The following is a 6000-nucleotide window of genomic DNA, read 5'->3' as shown; positions in this document are numbered from 1 at the left end:
AACTAAAGTGGCAACATGTGTGTTACTACACAAATGCTGGAAACCTCAGAAACAAAGACAGTGGAACTGGCTTTTTTGAACCTGAATGGATATACATGTATAAAAAACTTGCTGGAAAGAAAACAATCACAGGTACGCTATATCAGATGAGCCATATGCTGGAAAGAGACACCAACACATCTCATCTAGAATCTCTATGAATTGAAACTCCAGGCCAAGAGGCAACAATACAGTCTTGGGCCAACAGACCTTACTGCTCACGAGTACAGCGGCACTGACTGATGCTAACAGAAAAAAAAAAAAAAAGAAAAAAAAAAGAAAAAAAGAAAAAAAGAACAAAAGAGGAAAGGCAGAGAATACGAGTGCATTGGGTGACTTCAGTTACCTCCATGGATTCTGAGCAAAGGACACTTCTGAGTATGAAGCAGCAGCTGGCTACTGATCCTAGAAGAACATTTGTAACCCCTGGGTTAATATAAAAATCTAGTTCAAGATCTCATCATGAAGTCAATATCTTGCAGCAGATTCGACGACATACCTTGTGCCAACATTCTTATGGGAGTAACAGGGGCTGAGCAGTCCCCCAAAGCTTTGCCCAAGTCAGCAGCGGGACTGTGTAAAAATAAGCTCTTAAAAAAAGTTAAAAGGGGAAGCTAGAGGAATTAAATCCTTACAGGTGTTGACAGTACTGAAGGGTGGTGAGTAGGAAGCATGCCACTGGTGTATCGCTGTTTTTCTCTTAGAAAAGCCTGGAGAAAAATGTAAGCCAGCATGGTTGAACAGAAGGGTAAAGGCTGCTATTAGAAATAAGAAGCCATCCTTCAAAAAGCTAACGCTGCCATCCAAAAAAAAAGCAAACAGGATCAGGAACTCTAGCAGATTAAAAGTAAGAATATAACAAGGCAGGCCAAAGGACACTGAGGAGCAACCAAATGAAAGCAAACAACACTAATACTAAATTTTTCTTTCAACACATCGGGAGTGAAAAGCCTGCCTATAAGAACAACTGATAGCAACTGTATACTAGAATCACTTGCAGAGAAAAAAGTCACTGCAGAGTACCGAGGTGAATTCTTTGCACTGGTGTTTACTACAGAAGAAACAGGGGTGATAAACATCTCAGACCCTCTTTGAGGAGAGGATTCAGCAAAGAGCCTGTCTGAAATTGAAGAAAAGGTACAGATTAAAAAGACAGAATAAACACAGACAAAACATCAGGGCTAGATATATTTACCCAAGAGTTTTACAGAAAATAAAAAATTAAGTATTTGAATTATTTACACCAATATGCAGTGTTTCCCTTAAAACTTCTCTGGAGAGGATGCAGGAGAGATCCAGGGAACTACAAACTTATAAACCTGACATATGAACCAAACAAATTAGCTGAAACTTTGATGAAGGAATGTAAAAAGATTTCACTGCTGGTTAATTGCACCGTACAGATCTCTTGATTTTTTTTTAATGGTTTGTGGGTATCAATAAGCCAGTAAATACAATGTCATCGGATTTACAAAAAAAGGTGTTTAAAAGAAATAAGCAGCCATGGGATAAGATTATCCTTTTATCTGTTTTTGACCAATATAAATAATCCTTCAAAGATAGGAATAGAGGGTAGGAGTAACAATTCAGTTTCATCTATTGCGAGGACTAGCGTCTTCAGATGAAGCTAATGGGATTCAAAATAAAACAAAGAAGCTGGTCCTTCATGCAGCAGTAGCAGCCATAAAAAATATGAATGAGCATTTGTATGGGCTTAAATCTGGGTGGATAGCTGGAGGAAGGAAGCAGCAAGGACCACAACAGGGTCAGGAAAACCCTGAGCTGAGAATAGTTGGAGACTGGTAGAGTGGTCATAAACATCTCCCCTGTGCTTACTTTTTGGTGTCCATTTATGGGTGATGGTAGAAGGACATGGGCTAAATGCACCTGGGGCTGAAAGAACACCGATTTTTTAAAAAATTCTTATGTAAAAACAGAATGGTTTTGAATTTCTTATAGGCTTAATCAATACAGGCCTTTCTCCTGACATTGTCCAAATCACAGAATATACAGACCTGGGAGAGGTTTCAGGACATCATTTGGTTCATCCCCCAAATCAGCTCAATCATCCCATAAAACACTTCCACAGATGATTTGTGATTCAATCTGGTTTTGAAAACTTCCATCAGCAGAAAGTCCAGGCCTTCCCAGGTAGTTTGTACAAGTGCTTTACTACCCTTAATACTGGATAGTACTTTTTCATATCTAAATTAAATCTTCTCCCAGCAATCCAAGCCAATCTAAGCCAATGGCTTCTTGACTTATCCTCAGTGGGCATGGAGAATAGTTTTTTTCTGTTTCTTTTTGTATCAAGCCTTCATATCTCTGAGAAGTTACTTCCATTTACTCAGATCTTCTATTATCTAGATTCAACAAGCTCATCTCTTTCAATCTTTGCTCGTAATTACATTGTCTAGATCTTGGATCTTTCTTGCTGTTGTTTTGTGGACTTTCTCTCGCTGTCTTACAGTGTGGATGGAAACATTGACAGGAGTTCAGCTGAGTCCTTATAAACACTGAAAAAAGCATATTTGCTTTTGTCAGTGAATCCCTAAAACCCAGTGTTTGTCTTTGGTAATTTTTAAAGTTTTCTTTCTGAAATGGAAGATTTTATTACATTTCTCAGCACATCATTATTATTTGAAAATGATTGTGCAGTGGCACTTGCAGACCGAACAGAGTGGGAATCTGTTGTGAGAGATGTAGCACAAATGTGTAGTAAGCGATAATCTTTTTCCTTCCAAAATGTGTAATTCGGGATAAAACCCTATCAAATGGATGAGACCAAAGGCAGAAAGGACAATTCTTGACTAATCAGTGGTAGTAACTGTAGCTCTAATAACAGTAAGCAAATAGAGACTTGATTCTGGTAGTGGGAATTTAGCTTTAAAACCAGGCGATAAAAAGAGGCACTTATGTTTGTAGAATTAAACCAGAAATAAACATTTTAAATCCAGACCATTTTCTTATATTCTAGGTACCTATGTACCTCCTTGTATTTCAGGGTGCCTTGTTTCGCACGATGTGCTTACTTCTCTCACACATGCATCATCAGAAGGAGGTTTTCAGTTATGCTTTGGGTACTGTGATGCCTTTAGATGTCACAGGGGAGAACTAGGTACTAAAGCTGTGAGAGCTGGAATCCCCCTCAGTTCACTCTCTGCGATGCTCCCCTTGCCTCCTTCGTACCGATAACTCCTGTACCATGGCTCCTCTGCATTGGCCAACTTCTCCTCCTAATTACACAGGTGCAGCAGGGACTGCATTACTGAACCGAGCAAATTATCAGTGGTGTTTTGTCATGGAGTTAAGTGGAATGAGGGATTTGTTCCAACCTCCAAGTTTTCCCCCCCACCAGCCTGGTTTCGCCTCGTTCCCTCGCCGTTGTGGTTACCTCTGTTGCACTCAGCGTGTGCTCCTTTAGCTCTGTCAACATTAGTTTCAATTGCCACTTGTCATCCCTGCTCAGAGCCGTGAGGAGCTCAATTTAGCTTTCATAAACAAAGCTGATCACTGGGATTACCGGGAGGATCGGACACGCTTTATTGATGAGGTGATTGACTTATCACTGCCTCGGATACAAGGTTTTTTATACTGGCTTGGGGGTTTTATTTTCCTAATTCAGACACAACAATACATTTCTAGAAAAGGAAGGGTCAAATCTAGTGACGCCAAGATAAATCCAGGCATAATGCCACTAAAATCCGCAGCTATCGCACATATACCCAGGTGTAACTGATGCAGGAATGCAGTGCAAAGCATTGAAAATTGGCTCTTTATGGCTCGTGATTCCTCCTCGTGACACACCGGACCTGCCAGATAGTCACCAGCTTGGGACACGTAACACTGCCACTGCAGTACTTGATGAAAACATCTGTTTTATGTCAGAATCTGCCAGGTCCCGGAATTCAAGTCTCTCTTGGACTTTAAATAGACTGAAATAAGGTTGTTTGGGGATTAGCTGGCATTCTCCAGCCTCCTTTTATTGTTGCTATAATATCTTTTTTATTAAATTGCTCACAGGTAACAACATACAGATATGCTGCGATAAGCTCTCCAAGCTGTACTGTTTTCAGGGAATCTTAGGTCACGGCCACGGATCTCTGGGAATAGGAAATAAGAATCAGCCTTGTTTTTGTGAGGCATTCAGACCAACTTCTATTTGTTCCTGTGCTCCTTGCAGTTGGCTGGTTTGGTATATAAGGCATTTGACTGGAAAACAGCATTTTCATCAAAGAAAAAAGCACTCTTCCAACTGTGCAATTGTCCAATTAATCCAGGATTGAAAAGTTAAGTACTGCTAAAATAGCAGGAGAAAATAGCAAAAGGAGGTAGTAATCGGGAGGGCAGGAAATTTCTCAGAGAGGTCTGAAAAGAAATTGGAGCAAATGGAAAAAGAAACTTCTGAAAAGGTTTTTTAGCAAAAGTGGAGACTCCTTAAGCACGGGAGAAGATGAAAAACTACTCTAAATAAACAGTTCCTAGACTACTTTAAAATCTGGAGAAATTTATTTGTACATACTCCAGACAAATACTCATGCTTTCTTCTTCATGTTGCTGCAATGAGAAGTTGCTCTTTATTCTTCCCTTACTGCTGTATTAGGAAAGCTTTGCTGCCGTGTTTACACAGATACTGGGAGTGATATAGCGACTGTGTGGTAATGGGATAAATTAAGCAGTCATTGAAGCTTTCTTGTGATGTGTTATTTAATTACCTCTCTTTTCCTGAACCCATCAACACTTCCCATCAATCCAAAACAGGAGAGAAATGAATGGCAGTTTTGATTTTATAAGAAGTGATGTTAGGATCACAAAACAAATTACAACCTAAGAAACCCACATGATGATCCTTTACTTTTCATCCGAGTTATTTTTTTGTGTTCTTCTGCTTTGTGGAAAAGTCCTGCAGTATTTGATAGGAATGAAAACCCACTGCATTATAGGTAAGTATGTAATAGGATGTAACACAAAGTTTTGTTTGTTCTTTTTTTGGTTTTCTTAAGGTGAAATTCAATAGGAGCTTGTTCTTTTAACACTCTCCAAGATATTTAACCATCATAGTTTATAATTTTCTATAAAATCCTTTGTAACATCTTCATAAGATCATGATTTCCTTTATCATATGTCAAACAAAGAAATTCATTAGACAACATAAAGAAATGGCAATGGCAACGGAGGCTGATCACAGAATCATCTAGGTTGGAAAAGCCCTTGAAGATCCTCCAGTCCAACCATTGACCTCACATTGACAGTTCCCAACTCCACCAGATCCCTCAGCGCTGGGTCAACCCAACTCTTAAACCCCTCTAGGGATGGGGACTCCACCACCTCCCTGGGCAGCCCATTCCAATGCCCAACAACCCGTTCTGTAAAGAAATGCTTCCTAATATCTAGTCTAAACCTTCCCTGGTGCAACTTGAGGCCATTACCTCTTGTCCTATCACTTATTACTGATGAAAAGCCAGGAGGTATCGTTACAGTGAAACCAAATCAACATGGCTTTCGAAAAAGTAACCGAGAGGGTAACAGGATAACCTTTCTATAAATACTTTAATAGCATAGCTATTAAAAGGTTATGATTTAAGATGATTCACAAAACAAACCTGTGAGCCAAAGGGAAACTCCTTCCAAACACTGGAAGAAATCCCCTAAAGACACAGTCAGCCTAACCGGATAATCATCTCAGCAGGAAAGAGGTGAAAGCGTCACTGCTGAGTTTATTTAAATTCAGGTAGAGAACCACTGATGCATCCCATTTCATCTTTGTAGAGGAATCAGGGCAGTCTTCCAAAGCAGAAACACGCTGCCACTTCACCCCTGAGTCACCTTCGCCAAACTCCTCTAGGAGTACAGGTCTGACCTCCACAAATTTTGCTCACCCTGGAGTGAAATCGCTGCTTCCACCTTGGGAAACGCCACACAGCAGCTGGCAAGTGGGAAACCTCCTCCCACTAAAAGACG

The sequence above is a fragment of the Strix uralensis genome, chromosome 1, assembly GCF_047716275.1.
Source record: "Strix uralensis isolate ZFMK-TIS-50842 chromosome 1, bStrUra1, whole genome shotgun sequence".
NCBI lineage: Eukaryota > Metazoa > Chordata > Aves > Strigiformes > Strigidae > Strix > Strix uralensis.
The sequence above is the reverse complement of the archived record's forward strand: the minus strand, read 5'-3'. Positions refer to the sequence as shown.